Below are 22,416 nucleotides of genomic sequence, written 5' to 3'. Positions count from 1 at the left end.
TCTTGATGGCAGCGGAGACAGGTATGCTAATATTGTCAATGATCATGTGAGAGTAATCGGGCTGAGTTTAGCTAGTGTTTCGCTGGGGGCTAGGATGATGATTTCGGTTTTGTCTTCGTTTAAGCAGAGACTATTGATAGCTATCCATTTTTGGATGGTGGAACAGATTTTGAGGAGGGCTTCTGAGTCTTGGTCGTAATCTCCGGAAAGGGGGAGGAGAACTTGCATGTCATCGGCGTAGTTTGTGTAGGCTATGTTGAGGGAGTCCAGTAAGTCAAAGAGGGGTTTGGTTAATAGGTTGTAGAGGGTCGGCGCGGTGCAAGACCCTTGTGGGACTCCACAATTTATAGTGGTGGGGGGGCGCTGGCCTGGTCAGAGTACACTTTCATGGCCCTACCTTCAAGGAAGGATGTGATCCAAGTGGTTGCCTTGTGAGAGAAGTGAGCAGCATTTAAGAGGTGAGATGTGAGAATGCTATGGTCGACCAGGTCGAATGCTGCAGAGATGTCGAGCAGTAGGAGGAGAGCAGGTTTGCCTGTGTCCATTATCTTGGTAATTTGATTCTTTAGATCTAGAAGGGCAGTTTCAGTCCTGTGGCCTTTGCGGAAATCTGATTGTCTTTTGCCTAGGATGTGTTGGTTTCCAGGTAGTGTTGGATTTGGTTGTGTGCAGCTTTGTCTAGGATTTTGAGGAGGAAGGGGGACGGTGGTGATGGGGTGATAGTTATTAGGGGAGGAACGATCGAGAGAGGGTTTTTTCAGGAGCGGGCAAACCCAAGCTTCTTTTAGGCATTGTGGTATGGTTCCAGATGCAAATGAGGCATTGATGAAAGCTGTGATGATAGGGGTGAGGGGTTCTGAGCACTCTTTGATTAAGGAGGGTGGGCAAATATCCCCTTTGCAGGTGGAAGGTTTGATTTTTTTGAGGAGGTCCTTGACTTCCGACTCTGAGACTTCTCTGAAAGCGAAAAGGGATGTTTGTGAGAGAGAGTATGGGCGAGCAGGTGGGGGTGTTGAGAGCTTTGCTTTGGGAGGCTATTTTGTTTTCGAGTGTGTTGACTTTATTCAGGAGGGCAGACTGAATGCCTGTGCACCATGCTTCATCCTTGATGATTTCGCCTGGCTGGAGGCAGGTGTGCTGAGTTCTTTGAATATGGAGAATATTTCTCTTGATTTGGAGCTGGCATTAGTAATTCTCTGGTTATAGGATTCGGATTTAGCGTGTAATATGGCTTTTTTGTAGGTCGACAAGGTCAGTTTGAAATCGTTAAGAGAAGATTGGTTAGAACATAGACTCAGTGGCTTCATCTCACACACTTTGGGATGCCTTTAAGGCGTCCATACAGGCGATTTCCATGGCCGCTGAATTTAGTGTCCTCAAGGCGATTGGGTGAGACATAGCAAGATGTGAGGATGGTCTGTGTGATTTGGAGCGAGGTCATGTGGCTTCACCCCATAGGGCCACGCTTACACAGATATAAGAAGCAGTAGATACATTTAGGGAAAATGCTGAGTGAGAGCTCAAATGTCTAGATACACAAGGGTGACAAGATGCTATGGAGAGAGCAAAAGACCTGGCAGATTGATGGCCCGCACGGTGCAAAAGGAGAGCATTAGTGGCTCCATTCCACTCATTAGGGATGTGCCGAGCAATCTAGTGCACACATATTTTGAAGTCAGTAGGGTATTCACAACATTCTACTCTCATCCAGATTCCAACAAAGACAATCGCACTACAGCAGAAATCAACACATTTCTTGCAGATCTAACAAATACACAATTGTCACATAAGGCTAGTGCCCACTTGGATTTACCGATCCCCCTAGAAGAAATTGCTGGCGCAATTGATGACCTTCCATCATGGAAGGCACCTGGTACAGATGGTATCACTGCTGAATGTTGCCAAGCACTACAAACCACTCCTTGCACGTTATCTACTTAAGGTGTGACTGGATGCCATCAAGGCTTGAGTGCTCCCTGATTCCGCTGCCTTATACACCTGCTGAGTAGTGCAGCTCTTACAGGCTCCTCTCATTAATTAATACAGATGCTAAGATATTTCACCCAGACCAATCAGGCTTTATTCCTGGCCGGTCCACTGCTCTGAACCGGTGGCGTCTCTTTAACATACTGGGGCAGATAATCCCAGGGCTCAGGCAGTGCCCGCTGCGTTAGATATACAAAAGGCTTTTGATTCTGTCTTGTGGCAGTTTATGTATGCAGTACTTGCGAAGTGTGGGTTTGGTCTGGGTTTTCCTTCATATGAACAGCTCCTATGTATGTCACCTGCGGCCAGGGCCAGCACTAACGGTATATTATCACTAAAGTTTGCAATAGCTAGGGGCACACCATGGGGCTTCCACCTGTTGCCTCTGTTATTCGCCATTGCCATTGAAACCATGGCATTCCTTATAAGGCATATACACGGGCACAGGGGAATCAGGATGACTGGGGTGTCTGAAATGATATCCCTTTATGCTGACAATGTAATATAATACATCAGGGATCCACAAATTCGCCGTACGCCCATTATGGGAGATGTTCTTAATTTCAGGGAGTTATGGGGCCTGTGGGTGAATTGCAGAAACTCAGAGATCTTCCCCCTAACGGAAGTCACTGTTAAACCTCACAATCTACATGGATATACACGGGCCCCCTTTACTATCCGCTACTTAGGAATCATAGCCGCCAGACAAGGCACTGTGCTGTATTAGCGTAACAATACCGAGTATATGACACACCTTGCATCTAAGCTCAGTGTCTGGGCACAGTTACCAATGACTGGCTGGTAAGATAGCGCTAATTAAAATGGTAGTGCTCTCGAAACTTCTTTGCCTCTTCCAAAATGATCCGCTGTGGCATGGGCTGTCATTCTTCAAGGAATTGGAGGTTGAAATTAGCAAGTTTGTATGGCATTCTGGGACAGTTCCGCTGAAATGGACCACGCTAACCCAATCTCATGAGAGAGGTGGATTTGCAGCCCTCGACTTTCATTTGTACTGGATTGTGGCACAGGCACAATTTGTGCCTTTTTTGTTTGCGGAAAGTACATCTTCCCCATATGTCATGATGTAGACGTACTCTGCCGCTGATAGGGACCTGAGATTGCTGATCTTTCCCACCTGGTTTGCAGATGGCTGCATGTTTGATCCTGCCAGTATAACCGCACTTGCCTGGTGCAAAATATGGAGTGTGATGGGCGTAACTGCTCTGTACCACGGGGACTGCCCACTCTGGAACTGTGTGCCCTTCTTGCCTCAGGTAGACGTTGTTTCCCAACACAACTGGATGCAATGCTAGTTCAGTACACTGGGAATGATGTATTCAAATGGGAATTTCATACCCGCTAGCAACATGCCTATATGTTTGCAATGTAAATCTTTGCAGTGGTTACAATATCTAGTCCTGCATAGGGCATATGAGATGCTATGGAGCGAGTTCCCAGTGGACACTGAGACTGATGCAGTTCTAGGGTATATTTTAACTTGGTCTTATCCTTGTATCATCTAATCTAAGACCGTATGACAGTACTGTTAGCTAACATCTGCTCCAAATGGGTATAGCTACATGCAACTAGACATTATAGATGAATTCTGGGACAACATGATACCATTACCAGGCCCTCCAAGGTCGGAATGGCCTAGTAAGTCCCCTTTTGAGGGACCCGGACCCGTGTTTGGGGGTAGCCATGCCGCTAAAAATGCCATAGCTACCTCCAAACTCATAATGAGGCCCATTGTGTTAAGTGTGTCAGAGTTACATAGCTTGACATATATTCATTGTTTCCTTTATTGTAATATGGTTAAAACAAAAAAACCTTTAACAAGCATATAAATCACAATAACAAAAGAAATCACATACAAATTACAAAGATAGCACATTCAATCATTTAAAAGTTGTGATAAAAACATACAATCAGATTCTGAGTCCTTATTTCATTAAAATAAAAGACAAAGGGCCATATTACGACCCTACGGAAGACCATGGTGCTATTTGCACCATGGTCCTCCATGCCGGTAACTTACCAACTCCGCCATGGAGAAAGGGGGAATTACCACCCCATTACAAGGTTGGCGGGGCGGTAATTCCCCCTTCCTCCATGGCCTTTCCCCATTCCCATTTTTGCCCCATAGGGCTCAATGGGAATGGGGAAGGCGCTAATTACGGTGCCGCAAATTGCGGCACCGTAATTAGCACCAAGGTCCCTTTGCGGGTCCCTACTTTAACGGCTGGTCTACACCAGCCGTTAAGGTCGGGTCCCGCAAAGGGACCTCGTAATTAGGCGCTAATAAGTTAACGGCGCCGCAGCCTTTTACAGCGCCGTTAACCCATTAGCACCTGGGTCGTAATGAGGCCCAAAATCTCCAAATCAATTTAATTCAATAAATGAGAGTAAGAAAGAGTCAACATTCCAAATATAAAATATACTCTCTCTCTGCCAGGATCTGATCTCTAAACCATACAAATATACTCTGCTCCAACAGTGATGGCACACAATACTCTTCCAATCCCAAGCCTTTGATGAAATTGGTGGCAGCTGTAACTGTAAAGGCCCAACAAAAATAACAACCAAACATGGTCCTCTTCTCCCAGTTTAAGGGATGATAAGACTTTTTCAAAGTAATTCCACTTCATACCTCAAATCGCAGGGAAGACAACAAATAGATGTTTAATGGTTTCACAGTCTGTATCATACTTACAAAAGTGACATCCCTTTTGGACAGCTCCTAGCATGCCACATTTGATCAATATTTGATTTGTTGGAAACAGGTTCCAGCGGAAGAGAAGAATAACAATCCTTACGTGCTTTTCTGGATACAGTGCCAAAAATGAGGGCCAACGTTCCCAATTTCTTATGGTCCCCATGGAAATCAGACAAAGAAGAGTATGCATGTAATTGCTTCACAGTGCAAAACCGATTGTATTCAAATAAGAGTTTCTTAACTCTATAAAGCTTTCTTAAGCAGACACTGCAATAATCAAAACCCTCCTTCAACCATCTACATGATCCCGATTTGGGGATAATCTTCAAATCCTCAAACAGAGAACCCACAGGTGGCGATAGGATATTTCTCATAAAAGGCAAGATTTTCCACTGTACCCTCGCAGTCAGGGAGGTAATGCCAAGATTATATTGAATTGTGTCAATTGGGACAGAATTGGGCACACCCAAGACCTTCAACCAGATTAAGGCCTCAACGGTGGGCAACATGTCTAATATTGTTATGGGGTAAATATCCATTCCATACAATATTTTGGGGCCAATATTTCCCTCATAATATTTTAAACATGGTTTTAGTGTGTATCTACCATAGTGCTCATCTACATTCTGCAATTGGGTAGTCAATGGCAGAGTTTGCCCCTTCAACCACTCCTTTAGGCTTGTCTGGCCAGGTCCTGCATGAATAAAAAAGCCCAAATAGATTAACGACTCAACCCTATCCACCAATTTGTGGCTAATATGCCATTTAAAGTGGGTATCTTTCAGACCCCTTGAACATTTAAATATTTTAGTCTTTGTGGGGTTCAACTGTAGAGAATGCTTATTTATATAAATCAGAAAGGCATCCAAGAGCCTCTGGAGTCCTATCAGAGTACAATCAAAATAAGGAAATCATCTGCGTAGAACAACTGATGAAGATTCGAGAGATAAATGCTGCAGATTTTAGGTGATCACCTATATCTTTTAAGTAAAGGTTAAACCAGCAGGGTGCTAAAACGCAACCCTGCCTGACACCATGAAACATGGGAATCTTCTGTGAAAGAGAGCCCAAGCGGTTCAGCCGGACTTGAATATTAAACTGTGAATACAAGCCAATTATTAGCCTCAAATGGCCCCCAGTGACGCCCCACAGATGAAGTTTGGACCATAAATAATCGTAGTTCACAGCATGAAATTCTGCAATTAAATCTATAGAGGCGATGAAGACTTCCAGGCAAAGCCAAGTGCTGGACCCTTTGAACTATCAGGCTGTTCAATTAAGTTCCTAAATTTTCCCCAAATTCAGTTTGCCATTCCTCTAATCGGCCCACCTCTAGGGCCCAAGCCTCCATATGGGACAGCAAGATTGAAGCGAAAACCTTGCTGTCTGCATCCAGAAGGGCTATATGTCTATAATTTAGAGGGCAGGTTCTCGCCTGCCTCTTATAAATAGGAACAATATGTGCCAGAGACCATGAGCTGGGAAAAAGTATCACACCTCAGCACACTCTCAAATTAAATGTTGAGTGTTTCTGCCTATGCCTACCGATCACTTTTAAACAAGAAATTTGATAGTTTATGGCAGAGGAAGAGCTAATCTTCCTTATAATCTCAAATATACTGTTATAATCAAAGAATGCTAAGTCCATACTATCGATTGAACTCCAGGTCCATCCACAATTACTAATGGGCCTTGCGTATAAGGTTGAAAAATGCTGGACCCACTCGATTTCCGCTACTGCATTAATTTGCTTCCCCGATTGCAGTGAATCAGCATTATTCAAAAGTCACCAGAATACCTGACCATTCTTATTTCTTAAGACAGTGAATATTGCCTCAGCATCAGCCTGGCTCTTCTTACCACGATAATTTCGGCTCCAGTTCTTATATGACTGGCGTGCATACCTTATCTGCTTTCTCTTACTATCGGGTGTAAGGTCAGACCATTGATTTAGGTACCCAACTTCCTTTCTTGAGTTGCGTTGATTAAATGCAACTTCCTCGTTATAAACATGTAAATGCATGTGAGGCTTTTTATTTAGGATCCGTGAGCCCTGAAACCGGCTATGCGCAATTAATTCCCCAACATGGGTCTCAAAATGATTGGCCGAAAACACATAATTTTTCCATGAACATGAGGACCATTTAAGAACGTCCACCAGAGAACGATTCACACTTGCCACCGGAACGGCGTTCCAAGTTACTCGATTCCCAGCTGGATTACAATTCAGGTCTGTCAGGCCGGACCCATCTGACCATCAACGGAGTTCCCCAATTCAAAGTTTGCCATCAGCTGAACATGGCCATTATAGGGTGATAGGGTGACCTACGCAGAGATGCAATTATCAAACTAGCCATCTCCTGCAAAGATAAAATCAGTAGCTGAGTGCAGTTTACCATTAGACCAGGTTGCACTGTTAAGGATTTTAAAGATGCGGCACTCCAAACAAGGACTCTTTCTACTGGCCAAGGATGCAGCGCACAATTAAAACGCTTTTAAATTTATTACATTCAGATTCCGTTTGAGAAGGCAGCCAACCCGTCTCACCCACCCCCATCCCCCTTAATGTACACCCTGTGTTGCAATGGACCACGAACCAGGCCGGTGTGTGATAATGAAATAATTATTTATTTTAAATTTTGAATAAAAATCAGACACATTCAATATAGGGTAGCCATCACCAGTGTGGTGATAATTACCCAATAAAATGATAGGGTACACTTAGTTTAACCTTCTAACATAAGATACACAATGCACAATTGAATGGAAGCAAGAATACTTTTCGGGTAGTATTTTCAAATAGCACCACAGTTAGGCATCCCCCCTGCAACACTCCCTCAAACCCCTGTTAACCAAATTTTGTGTGGGTAGAAAGGAGTAGCAAGAAGTCAGGTATACTAGGCAAAAATCGGAATGAAAATCTGACCTACCACCGCTGAATGGGAAGCCAAAATCAGATTAAGCTCCCTTGAAAAATTAGCAAAATGACACTCAGAATTACTGAATGGGGATTTTACATGTGCGGTTGAACGGAGAAGGCAAGAATGTGTGTGGCTGCATCAAAGAAGCAAGAAAACTTACAAGCTACAAGCCAATGTACTAACAACGGGCATACACTTTAGAAAATCAACTTTGGAAGGAGTGCAGCAAGAAACACACGTGGCAAAATTGCAATTGCTTCGTTTCACGGGTATAAAATAGCAAAACAGCTTGGAAATTGAGCTAAACCGACATACTCGGAAATCGGTTTTAATGCTAAGGTACAAAGGCACATAACAGGTATGATATGAAAGTGAAAGGTGAATCTGGATGGGGACAGTATGGGATTCTTTGTAGCAAAAGTAAATTGAATTTTCTAATGAAAGCAGTTAAACGGGCGAAACCGGTTTTAAAAGGAAAATGACAGGTTCTACTGAGACTATTTTTTAGTGGCTAGATTATTAAAGAAAGACACTGCCTGCGAAAATGTTAATTTGCAATGTTAACACATTCACGCCGGGTGCCTCTTTATATGGGAATTAATTCATTTATTTCAAATAGTACTAAGGGCGTATATAGCGGACTGAAATGATTTGGAAAGAAGGGCGCTAACACATGGAGATTAACATGGATTTTCCTAAGGACAGAATACACAGAGGATTCTGACAATTTTAGGATTTTACTAGGATACCTATAGGATTTCTTATTGGGTTTCTTATGGGGTTGGACAAATTGCAAGGTAACAAAGCAATGGATGCAGCTTGTTGATTACTGGGGAGAGGTGATACTTACAAAGAGCACTTGAATGGGGCAGTTTGGACAGCCAGCTGGATCTTTGGACAGCCGGACAGGGGTCTGATCACTGCGCAGCGGCGGCTCTCCTCTAAGGATTTAGCGAGGCAACCAGGATCTGGTCTCGGTGTACAGCGAGGCACATCAGCTGGGCAAAGCAGGTAGCTGGGCAAAGCAGGTCTGATTACTGAATAATCCCAAAAGCGTTCAGCAGCCTTTCCTCCTTTCTCCCTCTATTATTGGGATTTGTATAGGGTTTTCATTCTGGATAATGGTTCTGCGTGGATAGGAGGTACTGCATGGATCAGAATCTGCTACCTCTGGCCTGGCACTGAAATCTGGAATCCTGCAGGGTGAATGTGGAATGTCTGGATCTCTGGATGTTGCGGGTTGGATTTTGAATGCTGGATTTTTTTGAATGTCCTGAATTTTGAATGCCCCCTCCTTATATAGGCTGGATGACATCAGAGGATTTTTACTGCAGAAATAAGCTGCACATACCTCTAAGATCGGATAGGTCAGCCTGAGGACATCGCCGCCTCCCTGTAAGCACATTGGACTGAAGGAAGTGACTCCATTTTAGTGTATGTGTTTTTATGAGGTGCTTTGTTTTGCCAAAGTTACTTTTGACAAAATCAGTTACGGAGCAAAATACTTATATTTATAAACGTCACCCTTATAAAAATTAGATAGGCAACTACCATATTTCACATGGAGCATACTATTCCAAACCCCAAGTTTGGACGATGCTGTTTAGTCCTTCTGGAAATCTTTCGCAATTTCTATGGCAAATATTTCCCCTCCAAATCTACAAATGGGTACACTGAAGCTTATCAATGTCGGACATATTTGCATTTAAGTTTCATATCTGTACCATGTATGATTTTCCCAGAAATGTCATTTTACTGGTGTTTGCATCCCCCACATGCTAGGAAGATCCACATCGTCTTATTTTAATGGCGCAAAAATTACACTCAAGCTGTCAAAATTTCACATAACTGCTTCTTTAGATTGAGGAAATAAATGTGTTAATATAAAAGTCTTTTGAATCAAGTGGGCTAGCTTTGTTCCCAAAAGTGGGCAGTCTTTTCAAACCCTCAGCCACATGTCCTTCACTGGTCACCCTTGCACAGAGGTTTACATGACTCCCCTTTGATCCTAGGCAATTGAAGCTGAGCAGAGGTGTCAGAGGAATTCACACTTCAGTGACAGGGCTGTCCATTGTCCCAGGCTGCAGCAGTGCCACTCCGTCTGACAAAGTCGCCACTTCCCACACCTCTCGGCCTTTCACACGGAAAACAAACTTCCTTTCCCATGGGGCTAGCACATTAGAAGTGCCTGCATTTGCAATGACTGGTTTGACAGCAATTTCTGGGCCTAGCCATAATATTGAAGTTCTTGTTGTGGAAAAAATAAACTACACATAGTACAATTTACTTATATTTTGGCAGCTTTTCTTCCCAACGTACATAGTTTTGCTTCTGGGCATGTTACAGTATTATTTCCCTTCAGCTTGTACAATAGCAACTCACTGCTTTGCAGAGCAGTGCAACACATCTTCATTTTACTTTCCCTGGTCATTTACAAATGCGATTTTCCTCTAATCTTTGTTCTGAACAGTTCCATAGCTCTGGTCAATTTCTAATACACAGGAATCTGTTCAAAACAAGGGTTCTTTGAAACTGACATAAGCAAAGGGAGAGAGAGAGCTTCTTGTGAAGAGTTTTGTCTATGTTACTTTGTTGCAAGAGTAAACGCTTGCCGTACGGCCTGAAATGAATTTCTCTGCTCTTTCACAGTTTTTACTTGACTCATTATGCCTTTTAGGGAGGAACGACCCTCCTTTGATGGTGTTCCTCCTGAAGATAGCTGGGCATGGATGTGTTTTACTGGAACCAAACTGTGTAATGTTGAAAAGATGGAAATAGCACCAGTGCAAAATCATTGTAAACACAGAACATCTTCTCTTTCAGTTGGAAGTTTTGAGCTGGCAGCATAGCAGCACTGAGCCAGGCTGCTTTTGAATTCTTCTCTTTGGTGCACATGAAGAAAATACTGCAGCCATTATCGGGGTGTTCCATTTTTCATGTCGCCCCATATGCGCTCAGCAGAGCCAGCGCAGCCATTACTTTTGCAATTGCTAAAACGCATTTTTGGTGATGCAGGGGAATATGTGCTCAGCAGAGCCAGTGCAGCCATTCTTCTTGTAAATGCTGAAAATGCAGTTTGGTGGTGCAGGGGAGTGCTGCTGGGCTGGTAAATGTACCCCACAGCACTGTGGGGATGTCTCCATACACTCATCCGTTAAGCGGATACAGGCCCGCCCCGCTCAAGGCTCTCAGCCCGAAGGCCTCTAAGCAGTTTTTTGACAGGGATGAGCCATACTCTGTTATGTTGCATTGAGCATGACTATTGACACATTCTGAATTAATATCCCTCGCTAACATTATCTTGAAAGATGACAGTGTACCGGTCAAACACCAGTGGATTCAGTAACCAGGTCTCCTGGAGGCAGACCACATTATGAGACTTCAAGTCTCGACCCACATTTAGGTTGGTAAATAAATGTGAATGACCTTGTGTGTTCCATTAGAGAACAGAAAAGGAGCTAATTTCCACCAATGTTTCACCCATACTTGTTGATTTTTAACATTGCGTTGCTTTCAGCAACCATGACCAATCCATGGCCTCTTTGGAAAACATCATTTTACGTTTAAGGGCAAGGATTTCAGCATACGTTGCGATCACACTGCTGCCCCTTTGGAGCCATACCCACACTTCGACAATCCACATATTTGGTTAAACGTAGCCAAACACCTGTAACGAGTCACATTCATGAAGGACAAAATCAAACACAAGCTTAGATCTAAAAGCAAACACAGATCTATCTGGCCTGTGTCTATCCAGGAAGTACACTCTCTTTATGTCATTAGACGATATATATATATATAGGCTTGGGACGTCTGATAACAGTCATAAAACATTAGTGTGATTCAAAGTCAAAGATCTATTATCTGCCATCACACTCGCAAACAGGATAGCAAACTTAGAATCTAAAACCATGGTCTCAGATGCTGAGTCTTTTCTCATGGCACAACAACCCCCCAGTGTCCCTAAGCCCAAACGCTGACTCTCAACTTCGACGCCCCAATGATTCACTCCACTTTTAAGTACGTAGTGAGGCTGGGGAAGTCCGATCTTAAACGTCAAGCTTGACATAGCTTGAGAAACCAGTGATTTGAATTTGTTGTAGAGTATCAGAGATAACTATCTGACTATTGTTTGCTAAGGCTGCACATATCAAGAAACGTGCTACTTGTGCATGCCATACTGTATCATGTGGCTTTGGGTGTTATATCTGTGTTCTTCTTTAGAGTGCTAGTTTGTCACAGTAACCAATGGTGAGATACAGCTTTCATGTCATGTGTATTATTGTGTCAAGAGTGATAGATTAGATAGGGGTGAGTTAAAAACATGTGCTAGTGGGCCACGCTAATAACATGGGATATAGCTGTGTGACACTGACCCACTGTGTGTTGGTGTGTGACAGATACAACAGATGACTTAACAGTGAACACAGGACAGAACATTAATTTAGGAGCAGCAAAGTGTTTACAGGGTTTCAATGATTTGGGGAAGGTTAATGCATTTTAGAGTTGCCAGGTTATTAATTGAGCATGAGGCACATCTCGCTGAATATAACACAACTAGTCTTGCTTTACTGCACCATGTACTTGAGTTGACAGCATCGTGAATGGAGCAGATTTTTGGGGTAGCCACAAGCACCATAAGTCCCGGCTGTTGCATTGTGGTCACACAAGCGATCAAGTTGATCAGATACTAAGGAGTACACAGGGACAGTAAGGGGGTATAAACCCCCGCCAGTTACCCTCTATATGCCCAACGTCAATGGTACATCACAGACAAGAAATGACACCTCCCCCAACACAGAGGAATGGCACATCTTACAGCCCAGACCAGGGTACACCCGCACAGTTGTGCAGTCACTGTGGCTATGAAAATAGTTTAGGAGTTTAAGCCTAATCAAAACAATACGAAAATGGGCAGGCAGAACAAACCATGGCAACGAGGTGCCCGAGAAATGTCATTCGGCTGGGATTTTGTAGTCAAATGTAAATAATGTTTTTCCTAATTTCTACACTGTTTTAAAAATGCAAATACATCTTCAAACTTTAATTCTCCAAAAATAATGCTAATGGCCTCTGTTGTTTATTCAATGGGTGTATATATTTCTTAAGTCTAAAATTGGTTGTAACTGCCGTGAAGAGGCCGAGTGCCAAAGTTACAGCGTTGGCCCCGAGGCTGCCACAGGTGGGCCCTAAAGTGTCCAGAAGCTTAACATGGGATGTGGCCAAAGAACAAAGACACTTTCAAAAGCATGCAAGAGTGTGCACAGTCAGCACCAAAATGTGAAGCTGGAAGTGGCCTGCTGAGATCATCCTGACCCATTGATTGGCTTTTCAAGTAAGGGTGGTGACCTATTAGGTAGAAGCAACTCTGCCCTCCAACCACCACCTTAAGTAAAGGGTAATGTGGGGGGAGAATCCCTCCTTCTTTCAGCACCCAGCAAGAAACTAACCCATCCGCCATACATGGGAGAAAGATCCAGTGTCACATGCAGCATTTCAGCAATATAACCTATTGTGAATTAATGTGCCTCCCTTCTGTCGCAGGAGCAGTAGTCACACAATTGATCAAGTTAAACAGGAATAAAGGGAAAGTGCACCCCCTCCAGTTACCCTCTGTATGCCACAGAGGCTGGGCGATCAACCATATTTTTCCTCTGGAGCCTACTTCACAGAGTGGGTGATGGTCAGTCTCATCCACAAATGGGACTTTGTCACACAGAATAAGACGGCTGCTGAAAAAACCAACAACTTGGTGGATAGGTCAGGAGTGAGGTACTCTAATAAGTCAAATGAACCCTGAATGACCTTAAGAAAAATACAAAAAGAAACCAAATGTATTACTGTTGAAATCAACATGTTATAATTGGAAGAAATGACAACAAGCCAACGCGGGTGACTATCATACGATCCAACGGGATTTAACCCATTAATTTCAATAACGGAACGCCGAAACACATGTCATCTTAAAGGGCGCTTTTTGTTACTTTTGTCTATAAAATTCTGATGTGTGAATCTAAGCTGGCACAAATCAACATTAGCGTTTTTGTTGGCTTATAGAAATGTATAATATGTTGAACTTTCACAACCTTACCGAGTGTAGCAGTCAGCCAAATAGAGTGCTGGCTTTTCAAAATGGAACTGTGTAATTGCCACCCCAACTCACAATTTGGGCACATCTGGTAAAGGGCAATACTTGCGAATGTGGTAGAATCACAGTGAAAGATGTACAGAACGTTCTGTTGTCATGTTCTCAAATGACTATTTAAGGGAAGTGTTTCTGTAAGGTCTGTGCACCTGCTCTTCCCCTCCTAACTGATCTGGTCCACTCAGCAGCAAATCTTCTTTCCAGAATTGCTATGATCTTCAAATGGAGCCCACGTTTCATATGTCCACTCACCAGCACAAAGGAGTAGTCAATTGTAAGTGATAGTTCTATGACACCAGTATACATTTAATGGCACTGTCCTTGGTACACTGCGCAACATGGGGGACAAACCCAAATGCAAGTTGTCAGTCATTTGCATGTCAAAAGAGAGACAAAAGTTCTGTCTACCCAGCCAGAGTACAAAGACAATACATACAAAGTTACTGAATTGAAATACCAACAATCACATCTAGTTTTCTCTTGTGGCATCAGGCTATCATGCTGTGGCCCTCATTATAAGCAAGGTTGATTTTAGAGAGCAAAGGTTTGCATGTGATAAAGACCTCTATCGCATGCAGAGTTTGGACTTAATCCACAAGTTTAGGAGTAAATTGATGGACTTGCATTAACGGAGTCCATGCATGTGGGCAATCCAAAATGTCGGCTTCAGGTAAATAGGAAACACTGTCACCAAATGCAGATTTTTCCAAAAAAGCTGTGGCAGTCACAATCTGGATATGATGTAGGAGACGCTGTTGGATCTGTTATAGAAATGTGCCACTGTAAAAAAGTTTTTCTTTGGCTGAAATGGAGGTGCTAGTGTAAGAAGTGTCAAAGGGGGCACCCTGGCTGTTTGGCCAACTTATGAAGTCAAACAGTGCCAAGACAGTGTCTGTTTTCACCCACCCACACACCATCTAGCAAGGTAGAAAAGTGGTGAAAAAAAGTCAAGAGCTAGGTGTTCTACTCTCTTTGTGTCTGAACGATGTAGATCGAGGATGGCCACAGAAGATGAAAGCATTCCAAGGATTGATCTGAGAACTTGAGAAACTGGACAGTGCACAGCCTGTCCTTGATGTGAGTGGAATTGAGGACATTGGCTTGCAGAATGTGGACTCGGAAACATCTACAGCCAGAGTGGTATACATTTCAAACACATTCAACCTCCACTAGTTCACACTATATAGCAATGTGTGCTGATGGAGAGCCACATATCTGTGATTCCCAATACTACCCTAAGCTGAAACTGTTGTCCCAGACACACCCCTGTCACACACATGCACCGTTACATTTTGGGACATATTCTGTGGAACAAAATCATAGTAAGAACACTAAAAGTCGTAATTTTCACTTTGAAACGCTCACCGAAATCATGCCTGCCTGCAAAGCCCCATGATCCTCAAAGCCTACCCAACCAATCACTCACCCAATACTTGATGTATTGAGCATAATACAAACCCACCTCGCCAAAACCATGCATGGAGATTGGATGCAGATGAATTATCAGCAGTGATGTGATATAGTGCTTTCCCCGAAAATTATATTGGCAGACGCATCCCCCTCATTTACATGGTAGACCCCCTCTTGCACCATACCTGCAAAAATGTAACACATCCATCCATATGTACTGTTGAAAAACTGCAATGACTTTGTTCAAATACATAGCAACAGTAAAAACCTGATCACCCCAACGGTAAGTCTGAAAGTCATACAGCACGGTAGCTAGATATTAGCTGTGTAAAACAGATATGTATCCCTGAATGTACGCATTCTGTGAGAGCCTGTAAAGTCTGCAAATGCCACGTAATAATAATAATAATGATGTATTTCGGATATAGCACTACACGCCCATAGGTCTCAGAGCGCTACAGTAACAGTGCAGCAGTGACGTCAACGAGGCCAAAAAACAGGATTTGCCCTCATATCTCGCATCCTGGAGAGGCTGGAGCAGTCCCATGCCCAGCTGACCCTATTCACCCCAGACCCTCTGTATCCAGCCCTAGCAACTCTTCTGCTACCACCAAACTCCATCAGAGGGCAGTGTGGACTGCTGCCCTCCCACTCTCACCTCCATCTGGCAGTGGAAAACAGACAGAAAGTCATTCGAATTATGGGTACTTGGGACAAGTGGTACTGTTGGCTATCTCAGAGAAAGTTGGTGGTGTTATTCAAAAGGGGATTGTGTTAGTGAGGTGATGTGTGTGTGTGTGTGTGTGTGTGTGTGTGCATCTGCGTGTATGTGTATGTGTGTGTCTGTGTTGGGTAATGGGGAAGCAGGAGGTGTGTGCTGGAGATTTGAATGTCGGAGGTGCATATTTGGGGTTGGTGAGGTGGGAGATGAAAAGGCACTTTATAGTACTAGCAGTCATAACGTTGAAAACGTTATGTGAATAGTTGAATTTGCATTGGGTGACGTTGCTGTGTCTGTATGTGCTCAAAAGAAATTGTACATTAATTGCTACTGCACAGTACACCCACGCCGTGCATCACTCTGCTGGGTTTGTCAAACTGGATATTAAATTATGCCTCCTATTGTAACGATTGTACGTATATATTGGCCTACGCCAAGTTGCTTAAAATTGTACGCGAATAACTCTCTACGGCAAGGTCTTGACCTTAGAAATTGATGTAAGCCGCCATCTTGAATCAAGCCTCCATTTTAGGTTAGAACCTCCATTTTGGGGGTTTTGTACAAAGTCACCCTGTAATCTAAAATGGCCGTCTCATGTGCTCTTGTTCTTGCCTTAACCTCTTCAACCTCTGTAGGAGAGTTAATGTCCAACCTGCCTTCAGGCTACATGTTAGGGTCATGTAGACCTTGTCCTTTGTTGACCTCAGGAGCAGGGGATTACTTGAATCAGCAATGTTAAACTACAAGTATATAAGAACAGTAACGCTATCCGAATATAAAATGCGAAACATTTGTTTGATCTGAATTAAAACAGTATGTAAAGAGTGTAACGTTAAATTAAAGAATAATGGAGTGTGTTAGTAAATGTATTCAAAAGTAAACCGCATGCACGAGATATGTAAATTAGGAAAGTGAACCTGGCGTGACCCTAGCCCAATGTATTATTAATTTGTAAGAGGCTGGACATCATTTTTACAAATTGTATAAATACGTCGATGTCCAGCTAGGAAATTCTATTCACTACTCACATTGAACCCTGCTGGTGGTCTCTGTGATGTATTGATGGCCAAATAGCTATTTGTGTACTTTGTTGAATACTGTGCAGTTTTGTAATAAAGATTCTGGGAATCTTTACAAGCCTGTGTCAGTGTATTTTCCTTTGCTTGGTGTAACAGCCGTAATATTATATTTTTTCTGATTCCACAGATGGCGCCCGAATAGGGACCCTCAAGATTGACTTCGTCTCGTTGAAGGTTGGCTCGGCTATCGGACCGGGATCGGACGGTGCCAACATAAACGACCACTCTAGACAAGAAGCGAATTCCTCGACGAAACTGCATGATCCGATCCCTGGACGGTGAGCTGTAGCCCGAGACGACGTCTTGACGAGGGTCCATATATTTGAGGTGGGTAAATTTGCCGAAAATCACCAGACACGTGGGTCCTTAGCATTGTCCTTAGTAACCTGATCGGGCCTCCCAGTCCTTTGGTCAGGTGAATCGTGTCCCGATTCTTAATCTAACCCTGACAATTTGAATTTGGAGCATTGTACTCGCGAGCACAATTATTTAACCAGGTAACACCAGAACTTTGATATGCCTGGCAAATTGTCTGCCTGCTTTAGGGCATTATTCCGCAGCGACAGACAATCTTTGGAAGATAGCCGTCCCGCACCAACGGAGGGGTTACCAGTATGTACTATGTACTGTAAGAAAGGCTTTGGTAGTATAGCATTTAATGACATTTGGCACAGACAGACCAGACATAATTCTAATCTTCGGTGGCCAACCAATGGTAGTTTTGAAATCCCTCGTATAGAATATTTAGAGTCTGTATTAGTAAAGAAAAAGGCTAGACCTGCAGCATTTGATGCATTACACAGTTGGAAAACAGAAGCTTTGCAGCAACAAAAGAGTAGAGAGAAACATATGCACAGACATATGACAAATGTCGAAAAGGCACAGTTATATGATCAAAATAAACAATTGGAGTCAGTTAGGAACACGGACAGGGCGTTTCAATTAGGCATTCAGAAAATCTACCCTTCAAAAGATTTTCATACGTCAGATGAATTGATTAATAAACTTTTGCATGAATGAAGGCCCGATGCCTCCACGCTACATCCGTACGTCCCTCCTCCTGGCGCTTTGCCCCTTCCCGTTGTTGTTCCCCCTCCTATAGTTCCTCCGGTCCTCCCTGCTGTTCTTCCTGTTGTTCTTCCAGCCGTCGCTCCTTTGCCTGCCCCCTTGCCTTCACCTGTTGATATTCAGCATGTACCTACTCTTCTTCTTCCAAGTGATTCTGCATCGCTTATAGTAGACCGGGGAGCGAGACCAAGGGTTGTGACTCGTAATACTGTGTCCCCAGACAAGAAGAGTGAATTGATTGCTTGGGCTAAACATTGTATGGAGAAGGGTGAACAAGCCAATGTTTTTTCCACACTCGAAAATTTAAAAAGTATTCCTGAGAAAAATGTTTTTATTGAAGGATTAGGGACTCATTTGAGTATAATGTGGAATAGACTAAATGATGTAGATTTCCCACAAGGGTTACGGGATTTGAACGCCGTAGTGTTGTCCAGAGATACTGCGGAGAAGGTATATGAGTATGTTGAGAGAATTTTTGAGTATAGGAAGGAGTTGGAAGAGTTACAGAATGAGGAAGCAGATGGTGGTAGTTTAGGTATTATGTACTTACAGAAACTGTTTTCTCTTCGCTGAGAATTAAAAGGAGAGGAAGCGTGAATTTGTATAAAGGATGCGATAAGATGGATTTCGGATATGTCGATAACTCCAGATGAAGTATATGACACATTAGTCAGTATACGTTAGAAATGCAAAAGAAAGTGATACAGGTGATGGTAGAGCACCTGCAGAATGAGTGTGTAAGAAGAAAGATCTGTTGTCCCGCAGATTTGTTCAGTGTTTATAAGAGAGTCTTTCGATTGATACTTCTTCGACTGCCTTAGCGCTTGATTTGGCTCTGTTGCTTAGTAAGTGTTCGGAGCTGCCTACTTCTCAGTTGCCTATGAGAGAGGTCCCTCCGACATTTGTCCCAAATGTTGAGGTTGCGGCCAATGCTGCACAGGGTATAGTCGCTGTGAACATGCCCGCACATTATGTATCACAGTTTGTTCACGTCCCGTTTTCAAGACAGGAAGTGAACACCATAAAGCAATCTATTCCCGATATAAGAAAGAATCCGACCGGATTCTATAAAGAAATAGAGTCGGTCATACAGTCGTCGGTATTCACCTTAAGTGATATTGACCTATTATTTCCCGTACTCCTGCCAGTTGATTTGTGGAAACAGATTAGGACTATAGATGACATACCTGGGTTGGGAGATTCATGGGATAACATGGTTAGGCTAGATAGAGAAAGACCAGCTGGTGAACGACCACCTCAAGTGATATTAACCTTGCCTGATAGAATTATTGTAAAATTGAAAACGATGGTTCCTGAAAAACAAATCATTTGGGACAAGCTTATGGCCTGTGTCCAAGGAAAGTCTGAGGGTGCTACCGATTTCTTCAATCAGTTCGAGCAGGCATTCTCAGATTTCAGTGGACAAGACTTAGACACAGAGTCAGGGAAAAGGCTGTTTGTCGACAAATTTGTACGTGGATTGCTGCCTGACATCCAGTTACAGATTATGGGCCTCATTACGACCCAGGCGGTAAGTTACCGCCTGGGCCGTGACTTTACCACCATGGCGTAAACTACGTTTACGCCATGGTGGTTGGCGGACTTACCGCCCCATTCCGACCTTGGCGGGGCGGTAAGTCCCCAATCCCCATTTACCCTTCCCCATTCCCATTTTTGCCCCATAGGGCATAATGGGAGTGGGGAAGGCGTTAATTACGCCACCGTAAATTACGGTGGCGTAATTAACTCCATGGTCCCTTAACGCCATGGATTTTAACACCTGCTAAAAGCAGGTGTTAAATCCGCCATGGCGCTAAGGGACCTCGTACTCAGGCGGTAAGGGTCGGCGCTGTTTACGCTGCCGTAAACCCCTTACCGCCTGGGTCGTAATGAGGCCCTATGTCATCTGAAAGCGCTTGGCAGGCGAAGTCTCAATCAGAAGTACTGCATATGGCTCAGTACTATGAAAATCGTGTAAATACTGAAAAGGAAAAACTTGAGAAAAAAAAGGGTGACCTGAAAACTAAAGTTTAATTACAGCAGATTGCTAGAAGCGCTAGAGGGGGTAATCAATTTAGAGGTCAGTACATTCCACAGGGAAGTGCGCCCTTGGCTCCGGTAACCATTAACCAGTGTGCCTATTGCCGTCAGGAAGGCCACTGGCGCGCACAATGTCCGACCTTGCAGCAAAGGTCATTTGGGAACATGGGTAGATGATCCAGAGGTCGCCCAGGTGCAGGGGGCCCTGGCAGAGGTCATTTTGCACCAGAATCAAAGCAACCTCCTTCACAAGATAAGCAAGTTTCGAATGTGGATAATAGAAACATTTTTGATCACCCTTCTGCCGCGTACCTCTCTGAAGAGCTTCCTTTTGATAATATTCTGTTTCGCTAGGATTGCCCGAAGCAGGATTTGGAACCTACGCCTATTCCCGTTCATCAGAAAGGCCCCCACGTTGAGATAGCGGTGGGAAATAGGAAGCATCTATTTTTAGTAGATGCGGGAGCACAGAAATGTTCCATTGATCATTCGCGGGTTCCAAATATTCCCCTGTCAGGGCAGTCCAATGTTTCCGTAGGGTTTTCAGGCACACCTGTAGTTTGTCCGGTCTCTTTGCCGGTACCGATAACACTGGGTCCCTTCACGGAAGTGTCCATTTCTACTTACCACAAACTGTGGGGAGAACTTGCTGGGGCTAAATTTGTTGAAGGCATTGCATGCAGTAATACATTGTTCTCCGTACGGAGTTCGTTTAACAATTTCACCTCAGCAATCACTCGCCTCTCAGTTTTTGACTCGACCTTTACCGCCAGAATTTAGTAATGTTCCAGAATGCTTATGGGCAATTGATGATAATGATGTGGGCATTCTTCAAATTTAACCTGTTAAAGTTATGTTGAAACATGGAGTAAAATTGCCTCGCATCCCGCAGTATAAGATCTCAGTTGAAGGCGAACAAGCTTTGAAATGTATAGTTTCTGATTTTGTACATCGTGGGGTAATTGAGGAGATTACGGGTAGCATATGTAACAGCCCCATTTTGCCAGTATGCAAAAAAGGTGATAATGCAATTCCCTTTCGTTTTATAATTGATTTACGCGCTATTAACAAAATTGTGGCTCCTCAATTTCTTTTTGTACCTGATGTTACAACGATTCTAACCATGATTCCGGATTCTGCCACACATTTTAGCGTTGTTGATCTTGAAAACACCATTTTTCAGTATTCCCATACACAAGGATAGCAGGTATTTGTTTGCGTTTACCCTAGGTGAACGCTTGTTTACATTCACTCGTGCACCACAAGGGTACACTGAGAGTCCAAGTATTTATAGTAGGGCATTGAAAGAGCAGCTCGATACTCTTGAGTTGCCTACTACTTGCACATTACTGCAGTATGTAGATGACCTCCTCTTGGCTGCTGATTCTGAGAGCGCCTGTAAAGAAGGCACCGTGTTGTTGCTTTGTCATCTAGCAAAACATGGCCACAAAGCTTCACTTAAAAAATTCCAATATTGTTGTCAGGAGGTCACCTATTTAGGCTACCTCCTGTCAAAGGAGGGAAGATGGTTGACACCTGAACGAATAAAGACTATTTCTGGCATGTCTGTCCCAAATACGCAAAAGGAAGTTAGAGCCCTGATAGGTATGGCTTCTTATTGTAGATTGTGGATCCCTAACTTTTCGTTAACGATTAAACCAATGTTGGCTTTGACAAATAAGGGCATTTCTTTGCCATTGCCATGGACTTTGGAACACCAGACAGCATTTGATTTGCTCAAATCCGCGCTGTGTTCAGCGCCGGTTTTAGGAACTCCGAATTATGACAAGGCCTTTGTATTGTTTGTGCATGAACGTGATGGATGTGCTTTGGCTGTATAAACACAGGAGCATGGAGGGAACAATAGGCTGTGCGGTTACTATTCCTCCGCCCTTGATCCTGTAGCATGCGCTTTGCCAAGATGTTTACGCGCATTTGCTGCTGCTGCTGCGTCTGTAAAACAGAGTGAGGGAATGGTCCTGGGTCATGCGTTAACCCTAATGGTACCTCACTCTGTAGATATTTTATTGAATAGAACTCAAATGCAACACCTCACTTCTGCACGATTGACAAGATACAAACTAATCTTGTTTGCCCCCCACATTCAAATTCAGAGGTGTTGTGTTTTAAATCCAGCTGAACTTTTACCTGTCTCACAAAATACTGTTGATGGTGGCGATACGTCACACGATTGCCTTTATATGACAGAACAAGAGACTAAAGGCAGAATCGATCTGAAAGACACACCTTTGAATAGCCCACAAGGAGAGCTATTTTGTGATGGCTCTTGTTTTAAACTTCCAGACGGTACATCCACGGCTGCTTATGTT

The sequence above is a fragment of the Ambystoma mexicanum genome, chromosome 4p (assembly GCF_040938575.1).
Source record: "Ambystoma mexicanum isolate Mex_15411 chromosome 4p, UKY_AmexF1_1, whole genome shotgun sequence".
In the NCBI taxonomy this organism is placed as follows: domain Eukaryota; kingdom Metazoa; phylum Chordata; class Amphibia; order Caudata; family Ambystomatidae; genus Ambystoma; species Ambystoma mexicanum.
This window is presented reverse-complemented; position numbering follows the sequence as displayed.